The 26,319-nt window shown below is 46.2% G+C and overlaps 1 protein-coding gene across 1 annotated transcript in view; it reads right to left on the bottom strand.

Annotated features, from left to right (window-relative positions):
- LOC139414226 (chemokine-like protein TAFA-2) overlaps positions 1–26,319 on the bottom strand; it is a 185,153-nt gene that overhangs the window by 74,602 nt on the left and 84,232 nt on the right. The gene's annotated exons all lie outside the window — the stretch shown is intronic.

Consider the following 26,319-nt stretch of genomic DNA (forward strand, 5'->3'; position numbering starts at 1 on the left):
GCCAGGCTGCCCAAACTGTTGCATATACCCTGACTCTGCGTGTAATGAACTCAAGAAAAGTGACACAATTTCACCTGGTTAATATTGCCTGCTAACCTGGATTTCCTTTAGCTAAATATGCAGGTTTAAAAATATATACTTCTGTGTATTGATTTTAAGAAAGGCATTGGTGTTTATGGTTAGGTACAGTCATCCAACGATTGTGCTTTTTTCGCAAGTGCGCTTTTGTTAAATCATCCCCCAGCGTTGCATCGATTATATGCAACGCAGGACACGCTAGATAAACTAGTAATATCATCAACCATGTGTAGTTATAACTAGTGATTATGATTGATTGATTGATTGTTTTTTATAAGATAAGTTTAATACTAGGTAGCAACTTACCTTGGCTTCTACTGCATTCGCGTAACAGGCTCCTTGTGGAGTGCAACGAGAGGCAGGTGGTTATAGCGTTGGACGAGTTAACTCTAAGTTTGCAAGATTGGGTCCCCCGAGCTGACAAGGTGAAAATCTGTCGTTCTGCCCCTGAACAAGGCAGTTAACCCACTGTTCCTAGGCCGTCATTGAAAATATGAATGTGTTTTTAACTGACTTGCCTAGTTAAATAAATAAAAAAAATTGATGCAAAAACGAAGCATTATTTATAATAAGCATTCTATTCATATGGTTTTTGAACACTATAATTTGTTTAGAAGCATGATAGCTGTGCTTTTAGTTTATGATTTACGCCAGGGCTCTTCAACCTTTCCTACCCAGGGGACCCCCGCCCAGGCAAACCAGGGACCCCCATTACGTTAGCAAAACATGTTTTTTTCCCACGTCTTCTCTTATCATCCGGTGAATGATAATGACAAGGACAACTCATCAACATCTCAAAATGAATAGATTTGATAGTAATTTCCTTATTGTGACCCTCCCCACATTATAATTTGAAGAAGTGTAAACTAACATAGCCACAGCTGGAAAAGTAACTCCAAACTGAGGCTGTGACAATTATGGAATATTGGGTAACAATTAGGGCTGGTTACGGTGACCGTATTACCCCCACACCGGCGTTCATGAGTCATGATTGCAGTCCAATTCCACCTGACTGTTTAGTCATGATAACTAGGCTCCTCCAAGCTCTGATGCTGCTGATGGTCATTCGTAGCCTACGAAACTTGCTAACTGCCTAGTACTCAGCACTTTATTGTCCCTCTAATCACTCTGAAATCAATACAAATGTTATCAAAAATCTAATCAAACACTTCATGAGTCCATGAGCTCATTTTGAGCAACATTTCTATAGGCTTTGCAATTGCTTGAGAAATCAGAGTAATGGGCCTGTACTAAAAAGAGTAGGATCCCATCAGCTTTCTATAGGCTAGGCCTACTATGTTTATTTCTAAACTTTCCTAATATTAAGCACATTGCTTCTCTTTACAACAGGAGTATAGCCTACCTGACTGGCATGCAAATGAACCATGGGAAAAGTGTCCTCTATTTGCTACTTAAGTGCATAGACGAAATGTGTTTTTTCCCGCTGCCCTTTTTCGACAGGTGCATGATAATGGTCCATTCTAAATGAAAACAAATATATGATTTTGTATATGTAAAGTAAAGATGAGATTAAATCAAGAATAGTGTGATGGATGACAATATTATCACTTGTGAATGATGCCCAGCTTAAAGCAAGAAACAGCAAAAGCTTTTTTTGCAACTTTTTCAAATCACAGTCGCACACCTCATGAAGCCTAGCCCATAGGTCTATACTGTATGTTTTGATAAGGTTTGTAATCACAACTATAGTGGCCAAGTAATTATTAAAATGATGCACATTAATCCACTTTACAACGGGTGAAGAGCCAGAGTCAATGCGTGAGTTTTAAGTTTGGGTACGATCATTTTCACCATAAAAATGCAGCTTTATGATAAGAGCATTACATCCATAATCGCATTTATGGTCATTTTTGAGATTTTTCCTGATAATGGAACATTTGCGCTTATAGCCTACTACGCATTGCTGCGCTTATAATGTGAAGAAATAACCTAATGGTTTATCAACATTTTAAGCTAAACTTCATCATCTGTTGCGTCAGACTCATTGCTTAAAACAGTTTTTTCACGCTAGTGGTTGTATTCCCCACAACTCTCCCAGACTTTGTGCGGAATATTTATTTCTTGCACAGAATAGGTCAACTTTTGTACTATGGGGATAGTAGATTGACGTAGGGTAGTGCTTTTGCTGTTTGTTAGGCCTACTCGTTTTGTTAAGCGGGCAGTGTTAAGAAGCGCGGTTTGACGGGTCATGTTTCAGAGGATGCATGACTCGACCTTCGCCTCTCCCGAGCCCGTTGGGGAGTTGCAGCGATGAGACAATATTGACATTTGGGAGAAAAAGGGGGTAAAATACATAATTTTTTGAATAAATAATCTAAAATATGCCACGGAATTCTAATCAAATCTTGTCTGCTAAATGAGCTAGTGTCGCCCACAACCATATAGCATAGCCAGATCAGGGCCTAACATAAGGACAACTAGCGGTGACCCGTCATTTTTTTTAGCCCCACCTTTTTGGCATGTTATTTTGGCATTAATACGTGTAACATATCAACTTGAGTAAATAAAGCCTCATACTAACATGCTTTTTTGTTGCTTTATTGAATAAGGCAGCTCCAAAATGCAGGTGTTTCAGCCTAGCTCAGTGCTTTCTGTGGTGGTGGTGCTGTCACCGGAAAATACGGAGCATAGGGGTTGGTAATGTTCTACAGTTGCGTCGTGATTGGCTCAGGGTTCTGTCACTCATGGGGACACTACGTAACCACAAACTCTACAGGGAGAGCTTGAAAATTCAAGGCCCTTGGGTGCTGCAATAGAGTTGCATTATAAGTGCCCATCCAAGAAGGCTCAAGGTCATTGGCTACAGATAAATTGATGTCAAATCATGTTATATCTACAGTAGCTTTGATTGGACTGATCATGTCAACATCATACTTTCAAAATCTTAGCTAGCAAGCTAGCAGTCATCATCATGAATTAAGTCAACAATCTACTGGCAAATCCTTTTCAATCCTGGTCATGTTAAGAGAAATTCTGAAGAGATCTGTTTCACCTGTCTTGTGCTTGTCTCCACCCCCCTCCATGTGTCACCCATTATCCCCTGTGCATTTATACCTGTTTTTTCTGTTGGTCTGTTGCCAGTTCGTCTTGTCATGGTAAACCTACCAGCGTGTTTTTCACCGTACTCCTGTTTCGCACTTGCCCCTGTTTTGCTAGTTTTTCTGGCTTTGATCACTCTGCCTGCCCTGAGCCTGCCTGCCCTGAGCCTGCCTGCCCTGTACCTGTCTGACTATGCCCTGGATTACCGACCTCTGCCTGCCCTTGACCTTTCGTCTGCCCGCCCCCTGTTTTGTTCATTAACATCTGTGATTCAAACTATCTGCATCTGGGTCTTATCCTGAGTTCTGATAAACTACAGATAAAACGTATCAGTGCTAATCGGCCATTGGACATAAATATTACACAACAAGTTGGAAATTGAAAATTCAACTGCAAGCATTGAAAAGCAATCACTAGCTTGCTATTCCCTGGAGTGGATGTGTGGCCCTGCTGTCAATCCAGCATGACTTCTGCCGCTTTCAAAGCAACTGTAAACTCGGAACCTACAACTTCAGTGAGTTCAAGACAACTGGGAACTCCAAGCTCCGACTGGAAAAATACCTATTTGAACGGTCATCCAACTCAGAGATCCAAGTCGGGAGCTCAGGCCTCTTTCTAAAGCTCTGACCTGAAGAACGCTAACGTCATGATTCGACCTTGTTTTTATCCGAGTTCCCAGTTGAGAATGCCGGACTTTGACAAAGTTTGATGACAAAATGTGCCCACAAAGACCGTGTCACCTTCCTGTTCAAGTGAGCACAGCACAGCAAGGTCCAAAAATGTATTGTATGCTGCTGCATAAATGATTAAATATGCCAGGGAGAGATGTATCTTACCAGTCAAAAGTTTTTACTATTTCCTACATTATAGATGAATAGTGAAGACATCATAACTATGAAGTAACACATGGAATCATGTAGAAACATAAAAAGTGTGAAACAAATCAAAATATATTTGAGATTCTTCAAAGTAGCCACCCTTTACCTTGACGACAGCTTTGCACACTCTTGGCATTCCCTCAACCAGCTCCACGAGGTGGTCACCTGGAATGCATTTAAATTAACAGGTGTGCCTTGTTAAAAGTTAATTTGTGGAATTTCTTTCTATCTTAATGCGTTTGAGCCAGTCAGTTGTGTTGTGACAAGGTAGGGGTGGTATACAGAAGCCCTATTTGGTAAAATACCAAGTCCATATTATGGCAAGAACAGCTCCAAAAAGCAAAGAGAAACGACAGTCCATCATTACTTTAAGACATGAAGGTCAGTCAATGCGGATAATTACAAGAACTTTGAACATTTCTTCAAGTGCAGTCGCAAAACCATCAAGTGCTATGATGAAACTGGCTCTCATGAGGATGGCCACAGGAAAGGAAGACCTAGAATTACCTCTGCTGCAGAGAAAAAATTATCATTCTCAGAAATTGCAGCCCAAATAGAGTTCCAGTAACAGACACATCTCAACATTAACTGTTCCGATGTATGAATCAGGAATTCATGGTCGAATAACTGTAAAGAAAACAAAGGACACCAATAAGCAGAGACTTGCTTGGGCCAAGAAACACGAGCAATGGATATTAGACCGGTGGAAATCTGTCCTTTGGTCTGATGAATCCAAATCTGAGATTTTTGGTTCCTACCGCTGTGTCTTTGTGAGACACAGAGTGGGTAAACGGATGATATCCACATGTGTGGTTCCCACCGTGAATCATGAAGGAGGAGGTGTGATGGTGTGGGGGTGCTTTGCTGGTGACACTGTTGGGATTTATTTAGAATTCAAGGCATACTTAACCAGCATGGCTACCACAGCATGCTGCAGCGATATGCCATCCCATCTGGTTTGGGCTTAGTGGGACTATCATTTGTTTTTCAACAGGACAATGACACATCACACATTCCGGCTGTGTAAGGGCTATTTGACTAAAAAGGAGAGTGATGGAGTGCTGCATCAGATGACCTGGCCTCCACAATCACCCGACCTCAACCTAGTTGAGATTAGTTGGACCGCAGAGTGTAGGAAAAGCAGCCAACAAGTGCTGAGCATTTGCAGGAACTCCTTCAAGACTGTTGGAATGCTAAGAGTGTGCAAAGCTGTCATCAAGGCAAAGGGTGGCTACTTGAAGAGTATCAAATATAAATATATTTTATTTATTTAACACTGTTTTTGTTACATGATTCCTTGTGTGTTATGTCATAGTTAGATTCACTATTATTCTACAATTTAAAAAATAAAGAAAAACCCTTGAATGAGTAGGTGTGTCAACTTTTGACTGGTACTGTATACTGTAGCTAAGAAAGTAATATGAAACTGTGTTTGAATACCCATACTAACATACTGTATACAACATACTTAATGAGTATATACCACATACTATTAGTTCATTTTAGTATACTGTAAATGAATGATGTCGATTCAGTTAAGAGTACTAGAGCTTCGCCTGTCTACCAAAAGTTGATGCTGTTGCCATGCAACCTCTTGCTAGCTTGTTTTCATAACAAATTACTATCTAAACATTTTACGATTTCGGGTGTGTTTGATCGTTCAGAGAGCACACCGGAAGCTCTGTCCAAGGAGTAGGCTTGATCCGAGTGTTTAACGGCAGTCAAGCACCCAAGCTAACTGGCTAATGTTGGCTAGCTACTTCCAGACACAAATGAAAGAACACCTCACTCTGACCATTTTACTCGCAGAGCTGGTTAGACTGTTCATGTTATCCAGAGCATTGGTGACTGTAACTGTGCTGCTAGCAACGATTTACTACGCTTTTTTTGCTGATGTTTACTGACGTCAGCATATTCAAGAGAGTGCTCAGAAATTGGAATAGATAGTCAGAATTAACCATTTCGATTGAAACGCACAACGACTATACCACTTAGTTAAGAATGATGTGAATAATCAAGTCAATAAACATTGGTTAGTTAGCTTGATAGTTAATATGGTGCCTGGCAAGTTTAATGTATTAGTATCCAACTAATGTTAGGTAACTAGCTAACAAATTGTCAGCCAACATAACGTGTAACATAACTTATTTGAAAAGTCATGCTTTTGTTACATTGCTCAACATTTTCTTAACATTTGTCATTAGTTAGTTCAATGAATTAGTATTCACTCTCGTCAGACTTCGGCTGCATATTTTCCACCATTTTCTTCAAATCTGAAAACGTTGTGAAGCCACGCACATTTTCTGAAGAATTGTGTTATGGGCCCTAAAAGTACGGAAATATTGTCCTCTGCGTGTATATTTCGTATTTTGTCGAATTTAGTACAACATCCGTAAACTTTTGGCATACTACCTATATCCATACTATGACCAATAAGTATACTATATACTCAATTCTCATTACAAATAGTGTGGTTAGTACGAATATTTGAACACAGCTTAAGTGTATGTTGTGTAGTAAGCTGTTAGTAGCCCATGTGCCTCACCCTAATAATTTGATCCCTTTTCCCCTCATAACTTAGCCTACTGTTCTGACTTGGTGGTGCACATGTAGCCTATAAGCCCGTTTTAGAGAAATGTAATCATCAAATATTGTAAGAGCTTTCATGGTCTGCTTATATGCCCCTTTTATTTATCCTACAGTTTTAACTTGGTGTACAGAGAGAATTCTGTAAGAACGGCCCATGTTCTGAATTCAGACGCTGTACATTTCAAAAGTGCTTAACAAATAGTTATATTAACTATGTCCGTTCTAGCTTGCTCATTAATGTCTTCATTGAAATTATGGATTGCCTCTTATCCGGTCATCGTCCTCTTATGCCATAGTTTGTGCATCTCAATTGTCAGTAGAAACCACATTTGTTTAAGCAAGTTAGCCATATCATCTATGTTTTTTTAAAGGCAGTAAATTTGTCTGAATTAACTGTTTCGCTGCCAGACAAGGCTCTGCTGATAGCCAGGTGTAACAGTGGTAAGGTGTTGGCGCTGCTGTTGGGACAGCTTTATGTAGGCCCTAACAGTTTGTGGGCACCGTTTGTCAGCATTATAGTCCAATTAATGTATTGTTTAGTGCTGTGTAGTGGCTTTGCTGGCATGCATCCTAATTTTTGTTGTTGTTGAGTTTGCACCACCAAGATTTACATGCTAAAATCGCCACTGAGGACAACTCAGAGTATGCTATTCTGTTCTTCTGAAATAGACTACATTTTCTAAATATCATGTTTCTTTAGACCTGTCTAAAATGAAATAAAGGATTTATTGGGATGGTTTCGGCAATATTCCATGGATTTATTCAACTTTTTAAAATGTCGATGTTTGAAAGGTCTGCATCAGCGGCTTGTAGTCTATTTGTGGAAGCCAGAAGATGCTAAATGGATTTGTTAATTAACGATCCAATTACCATGAGACCAGCAGTTATTTGCTTGACAATCACCGGCTGACAAAATTTAATGACCGCCACAGCCTTAGTAACAATTAATTGTCATGAAAATGGCCAAGGTTATTGTCAGAATGGTCTTTTTTTAATCTTTTTGAAAAAAGAATACTTGAAAGGCATATTTAGAAGACATTGGTGACACCTCTGTCTTAAAAATTATGTTTTTTACCCGCTTAGATCTTTTAGGAATGAAGCTTCTCCTCCCAACCATTCTGCTCATAAAATGATTACCAACTTTACCCACTTCATGTGGCAGCCCTACTCCAAATACACGTTCGCTAATCGAAGCTGTTTAACTGGTTAAACAAAGGTTAGCAATGTGTTGGCAGAAATGAATGTCCAAGTCAAGAAAGCATGCCAGCAACAAGCGTCACTTGCCACGACTGGTATGTGCAGGTGCTTTTTCAAAGCCAATGTCAGATAATCCAGTAGGGGGTTGCGGAACCCTGGTTGAATACCCCTGGTTTACACAGCTTGTTATCCATTAAGAGTTGCTCAATGAGTTAAAAGCACATGAATGCATCCAACTGGTTTTTACGACTTCACAACTGGTAAATTCCCGCCTCCCACTTGATTACGAACTCACCAAAAGTGCCGTAACGATTGCGTTCATAACCAGGTAGGAATTTACCCCATGCGACTGGGAAAAATCCACTTGAACAGCCCTCCAACTGGTAATTACTAGTGGGAAACGCATCTATCATCCCTGAGATCCGACTTCACCCACATGTTGACCTCTGACATCAACTACTAAGGAAATTACTTAGATAACAGCATTTTCGGCAATAACAACAAAACATTATTAATAAAAAGCAATATATTAATATGATTTTTGAACGCCCAGTTGGCGTATCCAGCGAGTTTAAAGCAAGTGAATGCATCCCATTGATACTTACGACTTCACAACTGGTAATTTCCCACCTCCCACATCATTATGAATGCAGCTTTATATTGAATGTATTGGGTAGAAAAATGTACCATTATACAAGATTATACGCAGCACACGTACTCTAAAAGGTACCGACCAGTACCATGTGAGTTCCTAAGGTACCTTACAGTGCCTTGCGAAAGTATTCGGCCCCCTTGAACTTTGCGACCTTTTGCCACATTTCAGGCTTCAAACATAAAGATATAAAACTGTATTTTTTTGTGAAGAATCAACAACAAGTGGGACACAATCATGAAGTGGAACGACATTTATTGGATATTTCAAACTTTTTTAACAAATCAAAAACTGAAAAATTGGGCGTGCAAAATTATTCAGCCCCTTTACTTTCAGTGCAGCAAACTCTCTCCAGAAGTCCAGTGAGGATCTCTGAATGATCCAATGTTGACCTAAATGACTAATGATGATAAATACAATCCACCTGTGTGTAATCAAGTCTCCGTATAAATGCACCTGCACTGTGATAGTCTCAGAGGTCCGTCATAAGCGCAGAGAGCATCATGAAGAACAAGGAACACACCAGGCTGGTCCGAGATACTGTTGTGAAGAAGTTTAAAGCCGGATTTGGATACAAAAAGATTTCCCAATGATGGAGCAATTTCAGTGCCAACAGAAACAGAAATTAGAATTTGTATTAGGATGTTAAATTTGAATGTAATATTTTTTTAATGTTTAATGCACAAATTGAATAATTTAATAAATAAATTGTATTTGGAAGACTCTTCCTACAGCCGGCTGCCCGGCCAAACTGAGCAATTGGGGGAGAAGGGCCTTGGTCGGTTAGGTGACCAAGAACCCAATGGTCACTCTGACAGAGCCCCAGAGTTCCTCTGTGGAGATGGGAGAACCTTCCAGAAGGACAACCATCTCTGCAGCACTCCACAAATCAGGCCTTTATGGTAGAGTGGCCAGACGGAAGCCACTCCTCAGTAAAAGGCACATGACAGCCCTCTTGGAGATTGCCAATAGCCACCTAAAGGACTCTTAGACCATGAGAAACAAGATTACATGGGCTGATGAAACAAAGATGGAACTTTTTGGCCTGAATGCCAAGCGTCATGTCTTGAGGAAACCTGGCACCATCCCTACGGTGAAGCATGGTGGTGGCAGCATCATGCTGTGGGGATGTTTTTCAGCGGCAGGGACTGAGGGATTAGTCAGGATCAAGGGAAAGATGAAGATGTCCTTGATGAAAATCTGCTCCAGAGCCCTCAGGAACTCAGACTGGGGGGCGAAGGTTCACCTTCCAACAGCGCCCTAAGCACAGCCAAGACAATGCAGGAGTGGCTTCGGGACAAGTCTCTGAATGTCCTTGGGTGGCCCAGCCAGACCTCGGACTTGAACCCAATCGAACATCTCTGGAGAGACCTGAAAATAGCTATGCAGCGACACTCCCCATCCAAGCTGACAACCTTGAGAGGATCTGCAGAGAAGAATGGGAGAAACTCCCCAAGTAAAGGTGTGCCAAGCATATAGCATCATACCTGTTACGGTTCTCTTGTTGTGAAGTAGAGGCGGACCAAAAAGCAGCGTGGTTGTTATTCATTGTACTTTAATAACGAAAATGTACATGAATAAACTAACAAAATAACAAACGTGCGAAAACCTAAAACAGCCCTATCTGGTGCAAAATACAGAGACAGGAACAATCACCCACAAACACACAGTGAAACCCAGGCTACCTAAGTATGATTCTCAATCAGAGACAACTAATGACACCTGCCTCTGATTGAGAACCATACTAGCCCGAAACATAGAAATTCCCACAAAACATAGAAAAACAAACATAGACTGCCCACCCAACTCACGCCCTGACCATACTAAATAAATACCAAACAAAGGAAATAAAGGTCAGAACGTGACAGTACAGTACCCCCCCCCCCCCCCCCAAAGGTGCGGACTCCGGCCGCAAAACCTTAACCTATAGGGGAGGGTCTGGGTGGGCGTCTGTCCGCGGTGGCGGCTCTGGTGCTGGACGTGGCCCCCACTTCACCATAGTCTTAGTCTGACTTATTGTCCGTTTCCGTGGCCTCCTAACCACGGCGACCCTTCTCAATGGACAGAGGGGCAGCTCGGGACAGAGGGGCGGCAGCTCGGGGCAGAGGGGCGGCAGCTCGGGGCAGAGGGGCGGCAGCTCGGGGCAGAGGGGCGGCAGCTCGGGGCAGAGGGGCGGCAGCTCGGGACAGAGGGGCGGCAGCTCGGGACAGAGGGGCGGAAGCTCGGGACAGAGGGGCGGAAGCTCGGGACAGAGGGGCGGAAGCTCTTGGCTGAGGGGCTATGGCGCCTCTGGGCTGAGGGGCTCTGGCGCCTCTGGGCTGAGGGGCTCTGGCGCCTCTGGGCTGAGGGGCTCTGGCGGCCCCTGGCTGACTGGCGGCACTGGCGGCCCCTGGCTGACTTGCGGCACTGGCGGCCCCTGGCTGACTGGCGGCACTGGCGGCCCCTGGCTGACTGGCGGCACTGGCGGCCCCTGGCTGACTGGCGGCACTGGCGGCCCCTGGCTGACTGGCGGCACTGGCGGCCCCTGGCTGACTGGCGGCACTGGCGGCTCCTTGCAGACTGGCGGCACTGGCGGCTCCTTGCAGACTGGCGGCACTGGCGGCTCCTTGCAGACTGGCGGCACTGGCGGCTCCTTGCAGACTGGCGGAACTGGCGGCTCCTTGCAGACTGGCGGCACTGGCGGCTCCTTGAAGACTGGCGGCACTGGCGGCTCCTTGCAGACTGGCGGCACTGGCGGCTCCTTGCAGACTGGCGGCACTGGCGGCTCCTTGCAGACTGGCGGCACTGGCGGCTCCTTGCAGACTGGCGGCACTGGCGGCGCTGGGCAGACGGGTGGCTCAGGCGGCGCTGGGCAGACGGGTGGCTCAGGCGACGCTGGGCAGATGGAAAGCTCCGGCCACGTTGGAGAGGAAGGCTCTGGCAGCGCCGGAGAGGCGGGAGACTCCGGCAGCGCTGGAGAGGAGGAAGGCTCCGGCAGCGCTGGACAGGCGGGAGCCCCTGTAAGGATGAGCCGGAGAGACAGCCTGGTGCGGGGGGCTGCTACCGGAGGGCTGGTGCATGGAGGTGGTGACGGATAGACCGGACCGTGCAGGCGCACTGGAGCTCTTGAGCACCGAGCCTGCCCAACCTTACCCGGTTGAATGGTCCCGGTCGCCCTGCCAGTGCGGCGAGGTGGAATAGCCCGCACTGGGCTATGCAGGCGAACCGGGGACACCGTGCGCAAGGCTGGTGCCATGTAAGCCGGCCCAAGGAGACGCTCTGGAGACCAGATGCGTAGAGCCGGCTTCATGGCACTTGGCTCGATGCCCACTCTAGCCCGGCCGATACGCGGAGCTGGAATGTACCGCACCGGGCTATGCACCCGCACTGGGGACACCGTGCGCTTCACAGCATAACACGGTGCCTGCCTGGTCTCTCCAGCCCCCCGGCAAGCACAGGAAGTTGGCGCAGGTCTCCTACCTGGCTTCGCCACACTTCCTGTGTGTCCCCACCCAATACATTTTTGGGGCTGACTCTCGGGCTTCCATCCACGCCGCCGTGCTGCCTCCTCATACCAGCGCCTCTCCGCCTTCGCCGCCTCCAGCTCTTCTTTGGGGCGGCGATATTCTCCAGGCTGTGCCCAGGGTCCTTTACCATCCAACTCATCCTCCCATGTCCATTCCTCTTTTCGCTGCTGTTGCTGTTGCCCGTTACCACACCGCTTGGTCCTGTTGTGGTGGGTGATTCTGTAACGGTTCTCTTGTTGTGAAGTAGAGGTGGACCAAAAAGCAGCGTGGTTGTTATTCATTGTACTTTAATAACGAAACTGTACATGAATAAACTAACAAAATAACAAACGTGCGAAAACCTAAAACAGTCCTATCTGGTGCAAAACACAGAGACAGGAACAATCACCCACAAACACACAGTGAAACCCAGGCTACCTAAGTATGATTCTCAATCAGAGACAACTAATGACACCTGCCTCTGATTGAGAACCATACTAGGCCGAAACATAGAAATACCCACAAAACATAGAAAAACAAACATAGACTGCCCACCCAACTCACGCCCTGACCATACTAAATAAATACCAAACAAAGGAAATAAAGGTCAGAACGTGACAATACCCAACTCAAATTCAGTTCTCTAAATTCAGATTCAAAACTAGAGACAACATCCTAGTACTTTGCCAGCTAAGAAAGGTAGAGGAGAACAACTAATCAAACACTTTGTGTGGTAAACAAGCTTCTGGTAGTTTCAAATGCCAATGCGGAATGTTTAACTTTAACTATGAATTTGGCTCTAGCGTTTGAAGTGATTCTGATATAAGCTATTACAACCCTATTCCTGAAAGCTAAAACTCTCTGGAGCATGAATGTGCTTCGTGATCCCCTATATGATGATTACAGGCCGCTATAGAAGGGAGTGTCACAAAAAACAATTTGTCCCTAAATAAGAATATAGTTGAGTAGCCCTGTCATATCCCTTATAAGGTTAGCCTTTCCCACTCCCTATTTACATCTTGGACTTGTGACTGACTGTGAATGTCACAAGACTGTGTTTTCCCACTTATATAGATAACGCCCATAGGGATTAGTTCAGGAAGCCAACAAGTCTTCAAGTCTCCAGCAAGGTTCATCGAACCACCTCGGTTACATTTCACCCCCCTTTGACCTCATACATAGAGATCATAGCAACAATATAACTGACTGAATTCGAAATCAGGCCTCCTGCACAACAACAACACTTTCTGTGGCAAACAGAAGGACCTGTGCACCCCATTTAATGAGAGTACAACAGAGGTGGTATTCATTGTACTTTAATAACGAAAATGTACATGAATAAACTAACAAAATAACAAACGTGCGAAAACCTAAAACAGCCCTATCTGGTGCAAAATACAGAGACAGGAACAATCACCCACAAACACACAGTGAAACCCAGGCTACCTAAGTATGATTCTCAATCAGAGACAACTAATGACACCTGCCTCTGATTGAGAACCATACTAGCCCGAAACATAGAAATTCCCACAAAACATAGAAAAACAAACATAGACTGCCCACCCAACTCACGCCCTGACCATACTAAATAAATACCAAACAAAGGAAATAAAGGTCAGAACGTGACAGTACAGTACCCCCCCCCCCCCCCCCCAAAGGTGCGGACTCCGGCCGCAAAACCTTAACCTATAGGGGAGGGTCTGGGTGGGCGTCTGTCCGCGGTGGCGGCTCTGGTGCTGGACGTGGCCCCCACTTCACCATAGTCTTAGTCTGACTTATTGTCCGTTTCCGTGGCCTCCTAACCACGGCGACCCTTCTCAATGGACAGAGGGGCAGCTCGGGACAGAGGGGCGGCAGCTCGGGGCAGAGGGGCGGCAGCTCGGGGCAGAGGGGCGGCAGCTCGGGGCAGAGGGGCGGCAGCTCGGGACAGAGGGGCGGCAGCTCGGGACAGAGGGGCGGAAGCTCGGGACAGAGGGGCGGAAGCTCGGGACAGAGGGGCGGAAGCTCTTGGCTGAGGGGCTATGGCGCCTCTGGGCTGAGGGGCTCTGGCGCCTCTGGGCTGAGGGGCTCTGGCGCCTCTGGGCTGAGGGGCTCTGGCGGCCCCTGGCTGACTGGCGGCACTGGCGGCCCCTGGCTGACTGGCGGCACTGGCGGCCCCTGGCTGACTGGCGGCACTGGCGGCCCCTGGCTGACTGGCGGCACTGGCGGCCCCTGGCTGACTGGCGGCACTGGCGGCCCCTGGCTGACTGGCGGCACTGGCGGCTCCTTGCAGACTGGCGGCACTGGCGGCTCCTTGCAGACTGGCGGAACTGGCGGCTCCTTGCAGACTGGCGGCACTGGCGGCTCCTTGAAGACTGGCGGCACTGGCGGCTCCTTGCAGACTGGCGGCACTGGCGGCTCCTTGCAGACTGGCGGCACTGGCGGCTCCTTGCAGACTGGCGGCACTGGCGGCTCCTTGCAGACTGGCGGCACTGGCGGCGCTGGGCAGACGGGTGGCTCAGGCGGCGCTGGGCAGACGGGTGGCTCAGGCGACGCTGGGCAGATGGAAAGCTCCGGCCACGTTGGAGAGGAAGGCTCTGGCAGCGCCGGAGAGGCGGGAGACTCCGGCAGCGCTGGAGAGGAGGAAGGCTCCGGCAGCGCTGGACAGGCGGGAGCCCCTGTAAGGATGAGCCGGAGAGACAGCCTGGTGCGGGGGGCTGCTACCGGAGGGCTGGTGCATGGAGGTGGTGACGGATAGACCGGACCGTGCAGGCGCACTGGAGCTCTTGAGCACCGAGCCTGCCCAACCTTACCCGGTTGAATGGTCCCGGTCGCCCTGCCAGTGCGGCGAGGTGGAATAGCCCGCACTGGGCTATGCAGGCGAACCGGGGACACCGTGCGCAAGGCTGGTGCCATGTAAGCCGGCCCAAGGAGACGCTCTGGAGACCAGATGCGTAGAGCCGGCTTCATGGCACTTGGCTCGATGCCCACTCTAGCCCGGCCGATACGCGGAGCTGGAATGTACCGCACCGGGCTATGCACCCGCACTGGGGACACCGTGCGCTTCACAGCATAACACGGTGCCTGCCTGGTCTCTCCAGCCCCCCGGCAAGCACAGGAAGTTGGCGCAGGTCTCCTACCTGGCTTCGCCACACTTCCTGTGTGTCCCCACCCAATACATTTTTGGGGCTGACTCTCGGGCTTCCATCCACGCCGCCGTGCTGCCTCCTCATACCAGCGCCTCTCCGCCTTCGCCGCCTCCAGCTCTTCTTTGGGGCGGCGATATTCTCCAGGCTGTGCCCAGGGTCCTTTACCATCCAACTCATCCTCCCATGTCCATTCCTCTTTTCGCTGCTGTTGCTGTTGCCCGTTACCACACCGCTTGGTCCTGTTGTGGTGGGTGATTCTGTAACGGTTCTCTTGTTGTGAAGTAGAGGTGGACCAAAAAGCAGCGTGGTTGTTATTCATTGTACTTTAATAACGAAACTGTACATGAATAAACTAACAAAATAACAAACGTGCGAAAACCTAAAACAGTCCTATCTGGTGCAAAACACAGAGACAGGAACAATCACCCACAAACACACAGTGAAACCCAGGCTACCTAAGTATGATTCTCAATCAGAGACAACTAATGACACCTGCCTCTGATTGAGAACCATACTAGGCCGAAACATAGAAATACCCACAAAACATAGAAAAACAAACATAGACTGCCCACCCAACTCACGCCCTGACCATACTAAATAAATACCAAACAAAGGAAATAAAGGTCAGAACGTGACAATACCCAACTCAAATTCAGTTCTCTAAATTCAGATTCAAAACTAGAGACAACATCCTAGTACTTTGCCAGCTAAGAAAGGTAGAGGAGAACAACTAATCAAACACTTTGTGTGGTAAACAAGCTTCTGGTAGTTTCAAATGCCAATGCGGAATGTTTAACTTTAACTATGAATTTGGCTCTAGCGTTTGAAGTGATTCTGATATAAGCTATTACAACCCTATTCCTGAAAGCTAAAACTCTCTGGAGCATGAATGTGCTTCGTGATCCCCTATATGATGATTACAGGCCGCTATAGAAGGGAGTGTCACAAAAAACAATTTGTCCCTAAATAAGAATATAGTTGAGTAGCCCTGTCATATCCCTTATAAGGTTAGCCTTTCCCACTCCCTATTTACATCTTGGACTTGTGACTGACTGTGAATGTCACAAGACTGTGTTTTCCCACTTATATAGATAACGCCCATAGGGATTAGTTCAGGAAGCCAACAAGTCTTCAAGTCTCCAGCAAGGTTCATCGAACCACCTCGGTTACATTTCACCCCCCTTTGACCTCATACATAGAGATCATAGCAACAATATAACTGACTGAATTCGAAATCAGGCCTCCTGCACAACAACAACACTTTCTGTGGCAAACAGAAGGACCTGTGCACCCCATTTAATGAGAGTACAACAGAGGTGGTTTGGTGATCCATCCATGTGATGAGTAGCCTCGTAATTACCAGAATGATTACCATGTGTAGCTAACCATTCGTGTAAGCTTGTGATGAACAACCTTGGCTGAGACATGAAGATGTGTTAGTTTGACCGATGGGGTTCTAACCCAGGTCTCCAGGGCACCAGACAATGCAACTTTTCAGGTCTCAGACAAGTTACTCATCATATGAGCGTGATCACCGAAGCACCTGTGTTACACTTCAACCCCCTTTCACCTTCGCCATGAATAGACCCATCCAAGTCACTGGACCAATGCATAGGCTTTAGCTCAATAGGCTAACACAGTCTTAACCCAGTCAGACACGTGTTAACCTTATAATGACTACTGTAATATGTGTCAACATCCAGAACTGTAATTGGTTGAATTCTACCGTCATATCATACTGAGCTATGATTGATTAAGACCACCCAGGTCGTGGGGTCATTGCAGTTGATCATGGCCGGAGACATATGAACATCCCAGTTATAGCTAGCTAATAAAGAGCTACATTTCATAAAAATCCTGTCGTACTGCATTTTATTATTTTGTGCAAAGCATGCAAAACAAGACATGGTGTCAGAATAAAAGGACTAAAAGATGGATTTTGCTGGAGTTCCTTCACCTCGGATGGACTGCGTCTACAAATTTACCCGATGCATGGCGCAAGTTCAAACAGCATGTGGAGCTAATGTTCACAGGTCCTCTGAAGGAACAAGAGTGGGCAAAGTGCAGCTACCTGCTCCTGTGGATCGGTGAAAAACTGAGAGCCATTCACAACACATGGACACTTACTGAGGCTGACTCCAAAGTACTGAAAACATAATAAGATATTTTTGAAGCATATGTTGTGCCAAAGACCATTACGATTTTCTTTAGGTACAGATTCCATGAGAAAGTAACAGGGAGCTAGCGATTTGTTTGTGACCGAGCTGTGTCGGCTTTTGAAAGACTGTGATCATGCAAACAAGGATGAGATGGTCAGGGACTGTATTGTATTTGGAATATACTCACCGCTAGTGAGAGAGAAACTTTTGAATGTTGGGTCTGAGCTAACGCTGCACAAAGCTATCGACATAGCCAGATCTCACGAGCTAGCACAGGCTCAGATGAAAACCATTTTAGGCGGCAACACGAGCACATTACCTGAACAAGCAGGGCAAGCAGTCAGGCAGACATCAAAGCCCAGAGATTGCACTTCAGAACGGAGAGAGACATAACTCCAAAAGAGAGTGACACAGTCTCAAAACACCCCAGAACAAGTGGATATTGTGGATACAAACTGCATGGGGAACAGGAAAATTGCCCAGCTAAAGGCAAACAGTGTACTAAATGTGGAAAATGGAATCACTTTGCAAAAGTGTGCAGAACTTACTGTGGGAAAACAGTACACACAGTGAGTAAAGCTGAAATGTCAATCAAATAGTCAAATACAGATGAACTGTTTATTGATTCAGTGGCACAGAAAAGTCATATCAGAGACAGCGCAAGCCTTTGCTGACATTGAGATAGGAACACAAGGCACAGAGCTAAAGTTCAAACTAGACACTGGTGCACAAGTAAACATTATTCCTCCGAATGAGTACCGCAGCTTGACATCTGAGTGCGAGCTACAGCCCACCTCGCGCAGACTGACTAGTTATGGTGGTGAACAGCTCACAGTAAAAGGCACATGCACTTTCAAATGCAAATACAAGGAAAGTGAAATGATGTTGGACTTTTACATTGTTGACACTGCAGTGCTAGGTCTTAAAGCATGTTTTGACATTGACCTAATCAAGCTAGTGTTATAAGTGACGGCACCAATGGAGACAGAAAAATAATGTCATCAATGAGTTTGCTGATGTTTTTACAGGAATACATGGAGCAATCTGACAATGTCGCCAAGGTTACAGACTGACAGATTGGGTCAGAGTATGTCTCCCACATTATCCCTTACCGACGCTAGATGACATCACACACAAGCTAGCGGGAGCACACTACTTCAGTGTCATGGACGCCAGATCAGGCTAATGGGCTATCAAGCTCACTGAAGAGTCATCTAAGCTCACAATGTTCAACACACCGGTTTAGCTTCTACAGGTTTCGTTGCCTGCCTTTTGGGATTATCTCAGCCCAAGACAAGTTTCAGCGAAAGATCAACGAGATGTACAAAGGCCTTGACGGAGTTGTGGAAATTGTAGACGACATCCTTGGCTATGTTCGAACCAAAGAGGAACACAACAGAAACCTCAGTGCGATGCTGCAAAGGTCCTGTGAAAGAGGAGTCCGGCTAAACCCTGAGAAGAGCACAGTCAGCGCTACAGAGGTCAGCTACTTCGGACATCATCTCACAGTAAATGGAATCAAGTCAGATCCACAGAAAATCTCAGCCATAAAGGAGATGGAGCCACCAAAGAACCGTGCAGAGCTGGAAACAGTGCTTGGCATGGTCAACCACTTAGCCAAGTTCGCACCCAGCCTCTCCAATGCCAACTCACCCCTGTGTCAGCTGCTAAAGCAGTCCAGTGAGTTCCTCTGGGACAAGCAATATGACATTGCTTTCCAGAAAGTGGAAGACTTGATTACGAGAGAAACAGGACCAATTCCTGCCTACTACGACCCCAACAAAGAGCTCAGACTCCAAGTGTATGCGTGGAAGTATGGACTAGGTGCAGTGCTACTGCAAGAAGGAAAGCCCATCGGCTAGCGCTTCCAAATCTCTGACTGTGAAATCAATTACGCTCAAATTGAAAAGGAGCTGTACACCATTCTGTTCAGATGTCAGCGTTTCCATCAGTACATCTATGGATGACAAGTCATTGTGGAATACGACCAGAATTCCCTTGAGTCAATCATGAGGAAACCACTGGCCTCAACTCTGCCAAGGCTACAGAGAATGATTGTACAATAATAAAAAATAAAACTTCAAAATCATTCACTGTCCAGGCAAAGACATCTCTGTCACAGACACACTCTCCAGGAAGTTTCTTGCCTGCAAGTACAGCTGCCTCAGTGAAGGCATGGACATGCAGGTGCACACTGTGTACAGCAACTTACCAGTTAGTGACACAAAACTGAAGGAGATCTGAGCAGAAACAGAAAAGGACACACAACTCAGACAGCTGAAGAAAGTCATACAGGATGGTTGGCTTGGGAGAAGAGAAAATGCCCTCTGAGTGTCTGAGTTCTGGAACCATTGTGATGCACTATCACAGATCAACGGAATAATTTTAAAAGGAGAGAATCATCATTCCTACCAGTCTCAGAGAGGAGATTTTGTACGCATGGGCAAGGAAAAGTATAAAAAAGAGAGCACAGGACATTTTGTTTTGGCCAGAATGTGCATACAAATAGAGGACATTGTTGGTAAATACCCCACCTGTCTTGAACGATGTCCCTCAAACACCAAAGAACCAATGTTACTTCACTGTATCCCAGACAGACCCTGGCAGGTCATGGCAACCGATCTGTTCACCTGGAACAACAAGGACTACATCCTAAATGTGGACTACTACAGCAGATACTTCAAACTTGACAAGCTTCACAGCACCACATCTGCAGCTGTTATCCACAAGCTGAAAGCAACCTTTGCCAGGCATTGCATCGTAGAGACTTTAATATCTGACAATGGCCCCTGTCACAAATCAAAGGAGTTTGAATCCTTCTGAAAAGCATTGGAGTTCGCACATGGCCACATTACCTTCAAAGTAATGGCCAGGCTGAAAAATCTGTCCAGATTGCTAAATCACTCATGGACAAAACAAAAGCAGACGATAGACCCCTACATCACTCTCATTGAGTACTCCAATTGACAACATCAAATCACCAGCCCAGCTGTTGATGAGCCTCAGACTTCGCTCAAACCTTCCCAGCAGCAGCTGCAACCTGAGGTCGTCAGCTACAAAGAAAGGCATGCAAAACGTGCAGAGACAACACTAAAAGCAATACTACGTCAGGTCAACTAGACCACCACCACCACTGAACGACGGAGGTTAGAAGCCAGGAGTATGACTACTAATAGCCATCAGTCGTCATTCAGCCAGCTGACACTGAAGGTTCGCACCGCAGAAGGCGCGGTGTACAGCCGCAATCATAGTCACCTACTGAACACAAAAGAACAACACACTGATGAGATTAACTGTTTCCCTGAAAGAGAACGTGATGGACTAAACACACACACACCATACTTACCTGCAACACCACAACTGTTGACTGACAAAGAATTATGCTCAGCTTCATACCACACAAGGTCCGGAAGAAAGGTCAAGAGCTGTGAAATTAAACACTTATATGTACACTTATATTAAAATATGTAGAACATTTGTATTTTTTTTAAAGAAGGGGGATGTAATATTCATGTGTCAACATACTGAATTGTAATTGGTTGCATTCTACCGTCATACTGCGCTATGATTAAGACCACCCAGGTCATGAGGTCATTGCAGTTGACCATGGCAAGAGACACTTGAACATGCCCGTTATAGCTAGCTAATAAAGAGCTATGTTTTATACTGCATTTTATTATTATGTACAAAGCGTGCAAAAAAAGAAAACTACCCTTGCAGAAGACTTGAACCCAGGGTGTCACGCCCTGATCATAGTGAGCCCTCGGTTCTCTATGGTGTTTAGGTCAGAGGGTGACTGGGGGGGTTATCTAGTTTATATATTTCTAGGTTAGTGGTTTGTGTGGTTCCCAATTAGAGGCAGCTGGTAATCGTTGACTCTAATTGGGGATCATATTTACAGTGCCTTGCGAAAGTATTCGGCCCCCTTGAACTTTGCGACCTTTTGCCACATTTCAGGCTTCAAACATAAAGATATAAAACTGTATTTTTTAGTGAATAATCAACAACAAGTGGGACACAATCATGAAGTGGAACGACATTTATTGGATATTTCAAACTTTTTTAACAAATCAAAAACTGAAAAATTGGGCGTGCAAATTATTCAGCCCCTTTACTTTCAGTGCAGCAAACTCTCTCCAGAAGTTCAGTGAGGATCTCTGAATGATCCAATGTTGACCTAAATGACTAATGATGATAAATACAATCCACCTGTGTGTAATCAAGTCTCCGTATAAATGCACCTGCACTGTGATAGTCTCAGAGGTCCGTTAAAAGCGCAGAGAGCATCATGAAGAACAAGGAACACACCAGGCAGGTCCGAGATACTGTTGTGAAGAAGTTAAAGCCGGATTAGGATACAAAAAGATTTCCCAAGCTTTAAACATCCCAATGAGCACTGTGCAAGTGATAATATTGAAATGGAAGGGGTATCAGACCACTGCAAATCTACCAAGACCTGGCCGTCCCTCTAAACTTTCAGCTCATACAAGGAGAAGACTGATCAGAGATGCAGCCAAGAGGCCCATGATCACTCTGGATGAACTGCAGAGATCTACAGCTGAGGTGGGAGACTCTGTCCATAGGACAACAATCAGTCGTATATTGCACAAATCTGGCCTTTATGGAAGAGTGGCAAGAAGAAAGCCATTTCTTAAAGATATCCATAAAAAGTGTTGTTTAAAGTTTGCCACAAGCCACCTGGGAGACACACCAAACATGTGGAAGAAGGTGCTCTTGTCAGATGAAACCAAAACTTTTTGGCAACAATGCAAAACGTTATGTTTGGCGTAAAAGCAACACAGCTCATCACCCTGAACACACCATCCACACTGTCAAACATGGTGGTGGCAGCATCATGGTTTGGGCCTGCTTTTTTTCAGCAGGGACAGGGAAGATGGTTAAAATTGATGGGAAGATGGATGGAGCCAAATACAGGACCATTCTGGAAGAAAACCTGATGGAGTCTGCAAAAGACCTGAGACTGGGACGGAGATTTGTCTTCCAACAAGACAATGATCCAAAACATAAAGCAAAATCTACAATGGAATGGTTCAAAAATAAACATATCCAGGTGTTAGAATGGCCAAGTCAAAGTCCAGACCTGAATCCAATCGAGAATCTGTGGAAAGAACTGAAAACTGCTGTTCACAAATTCTCTCCATCCAACCTCACTGAGCTCGAGCTGTTTTGCAAGGAGGAATGGGAAAAAAATTCAGTCTCTCGATGTGCAAAACTGATAGAGACATACCCCAAGCGACTTACAGCTGTAATTGCAGCAAAAGGTGGCGCTACAAAGTATTAACTTAAGGGGGCTGAATAATTTTGCACGCCCAATTTTTCAGTTTTTGATTTGTTAAAAAAGTTTGAAATATCCAATAAATGTTGTTCCACTTCATGATTGTGTCCCACTTGTTGTTGATTCTTCACAAAAAAATACAGTTTTATATCTTTATGTTTGAAGCCTGAAATGTGGCAAAAGGTTGCAAAGTTCAAGGGGGCCGAATACTTTCGCAAGGCACTGTAGGTAGGCTTTTTCCCCACCTGCATTTGTGGGATATTGTTTGTGTTAGTGTGTTTGAGCACTATGTCGTCACAGTCTTTGTAAGTTTTGTTATTTTGTTTCTAGTTTCACTTTGTAATTAAAGATGTGGAACTCAATTCACGCTGCGCCTTGGTCCGCTCATTTCCAAAATCGTTACAGAATATCCCACCAACAAAGGACCAAGCAGCGTGAACATGAGGTAAGGAAGTTTCGGACTTGGGAGGACATGAGAGGACACGAGACCCTTCCTTGGCGGGAGTCACCAAGGAGCATGGAAGGACAGCGACGACACCGGGGACCACGGCCACAGAAACCCCAAGATTTTTGGGGGGGAGGGGGCACATGGAGCTGGCGGTCGAGCAGCGGAGAGTGCCAGAGCCTGTTTGGCAGTTGGAGGAGGAATTTGATGCAAGATTCCGGAGAGAGGTGGTAGCAATGAGAATGCTGCCGTACAGGCGTGCTGAAGAGCATGGCACCAGTCCTCCAGTGCGCCTTCCCAGTCCGGTACGTTCTGTGCCGGCTCCACGCACTAGGCCTTCAGTGCGCCTCCGCAGTCCGGTACCACCTGTGCCGGCTCCACGCACAAGGGCTTCAGTGCGTGTCACCAGTCCAGTGCCACCTGCTCCGGCTCCACACATCATGCCTCTAGTGCGCCACCCCAGTCCGGTACGTCCTGTGCCTGCTCCTCGCACTTGCCCTGAAGTGCGTGTAACCAGTCCGGTGCCACCTGTACCGGCTCCACGCACTAGGCCTCCAGTGCGCATTCACAGTCCAGAGCTTCCGGCGACGGTTCCCAGTCCAGAGCTTCCGGCGACGGTTCCCAGTCCAGCGCTTCCGGCGATGGTTCACAGTCCAGAGCTTCCGGCGACGGTTCACAGTCCAGAGCTTCCTCCAGTGATGGTCAATGGTCTGGAGCTTCCAGGCAAGGCGTCCAGTCCCGCTGCATGGCAGGAGCCTTCCTCTGCGCCGATGTCCAGTACAGCCACGGTGTCCAGTCCCGCTCCATGGCAGGAGCGTTCCTCTGCGCCGATGTCCAGTACAGGCACGGCGTCCAGTCCCGCTCCATGGCGGGAGCCTTCCTCTGCGTCAGTGCCCAGTCCAGGCACGGCGTCCAGTCCAGCTCCAAGGCCTTCCTCTGCGCCGATGCCCATTCCGGGCACAGCGTCCAGTCCCGCTCTATGGCAGGAGCCTTCCTCTGCGCCGGTGCCCAGTCCAGGCACGGTGTCCAGTCCCGCTCCAAGGTCGGAGCCTTCCTCTGCGCCAGTACCCAGTCTGAGCAAGGCATCCAGTCCCACTCCAAGGCCGGAGCCTTCCTCTGCGTCGGGGACCAGTCCAGCTCCATGGCCGGAGCCTTCCTCAGCGCCGGTGCCCAGTCCAGGTGCGGCGTCCAACCCAGCTCCATGGCCGGGGTCCTCCTCTGCGCCGATGTCCAGGCACGGCGTTCAACTCGGCTCCATGGCCGGATCTGTGGTCTGGGCGGGGGCAAAGACCCGCACCAGAGCCGCCACCGACACTAGTCATCCCCCTACCCTCTCCATTTGGTATCAGGTTTTGCGGCCGGAGTCCGCACCTTTGGGGGTGGATACTGTAACACCCTGACCATAGAGAGCCTTCGGTTCTCTATGGTGTTTAGGTCACAGCGTGACTGAGGGGATTATCTAGTTTATAGATTTCTAGGTTGGTGGTTTGTGTGGTTCCCAATTAGAGGCAGCTGGTAATCGTTGCCTCTAATTTAGGTATACTTTTTCCCCACCTGCATTTGTGGGATATTGTTTGTGTTAGTGTGTTTGGGCACTACGTCCTCACAGTCTTTGTAAGTTTTGTTATTTTGTTTTGTTAGTTTCACTTAAATACATTTTGTGGAACTATACTCACGCTGGGCCTTGGTTCGCTCATTTCCAAGATCGTGACACAGGGGTGGACTGGGGCCCAATGTTTCCTTGAGGCCCCCACACTGGCCCATTATTTTCCTTGAGGCCCCCCATTATTAGCCAGATAATTATAATTTGTGCAAAACGAAAACTAGTTAAACAGCCCCTCTGGGCTAAAAATGAACCACCCCATCTGGAATTAGCCCAAATTGTCTAACACAAACAAACACGTCTTCAGGTTTCAGGCAAGGTTCTCATCACATAAGCATGTATCACCAAACCACGCGAGTAACCTTGCTGGATCTTGAAGACTTGTATTAGTGTCACACCTTGCATAATTGAAGGCCTTTTTTAATAGCACAATATGTTGTAATGCTTCAGGACGAGTTGAATCAGGGGAAGCGGTGCTCGCTAAGCGTGACGTTCTTTACAATGGTACCACCTGACTCGGATCTACAGTTGCGCTGGTTCAACCGCTGGGGTCGCTGTGGAGTGAGTTAAGGGAGTGAATGTAGCAGATGGGGATCTGTGAAACTCACTCATCAGCCTGAAGTGTCGCTCCTTGCGCAACTGAAGATGGCCTTTTCCAATAGAGAGGTGGGTTGGAGGCTTCAGGAGGGAGGTCATGTCTGTTTGCGAGGCAGAGGTCTTGAGTTTGAGTCTGGGTATAAACTAAAGCGGTACTTGTTAAGCACACAGCATGTCTTCCTATACGTTAACTTCCTGAACGTATCCCTATAGACTTTAGCTAAGTGGGCTAACACAGTCTTGTGACATGCACGCAACCTGGTTCAAACCTAGTCAGTTACAAGAGCAAGATTAAATAGGGAGTGGAAAGGTTATCCTTAGAAGGGCTATTAAGGGGCATTTCAACTAGATTGTTACGGGGGCCAAATGTTGTTTTTTGTGACAGTCCCTTCTAACGCAGCCTGTGATCATCTTAGAGGGGATCAAAAGGCACTTCGTTGCTCTAGAGAGTCTTAGCTTTCAGGACTGGGGTCAATAGTTTATAGCCAGAGCGGTTCAAATGCTAGAGCCAAATTTATTGGACGAAAATAAATTCAACATGCCACATTGGCTTCAAAAACCGGCAGAAGTTTCTGTTCACCACAGTGAGTGTTTGAGTCTATCTGTTCTCCTCTACCAGGATGTTTTCTCTGGTTTTGAATCTGAATTTAGAGAACTGAATTAGGAAACTTAATCTGAAATCATCTGAGAAGTTGAATGTACAAAACTTTGATAATCTCTAAATGATTGTTTGCTAAACTTGATATAATGAATGCAATATCTACCATACTGAAACTGAAAATATAAATAGTGAACTTGAATATTCAGTTATGAAATACAAGTTAAATGTATGTATTCAATGATTTAATTTGTGCATTACAAATTCAAAAATATTACATTCAAATTGAATATCCTAATACTAATTCATAGTTAAATACACTCCATAGAAAATCCACATAACCACATGTTCCAAAAACACATGATTTCACATACTTTCACATTTGTATAACATGGAAATTGAACGTGAAATCATGTGGTTTTTCCGTAAGGGTCCACCTCTTGCGTTCATGTCTGTTGTTTTGCTATTTCGGCTTTTTTGTTCGAAGTGTCGAAGCCTAAAGACACTCCAGATCAACAAATGACCCCAGAGCACCCTCCACTGGGTGTCACACA

Source organism: Oncorhynchus clarkii, chromosome 7 (assembly GCF_045791955.1).
Source record: "Oncorhynchus clarkii lewisi isolate Uvic-CL-2024 chromosome 7, UVic_Ocla_1.0, whole genome shotgun sequence".
NCBI classification, from domain to species: domain Eukaryota; kingdom Metazoa; phylum Chordata; class Actinopteri; order Salmoniformes; family Salmonidae; genus Oncorhynchus; species Oncorhynchus clarkii.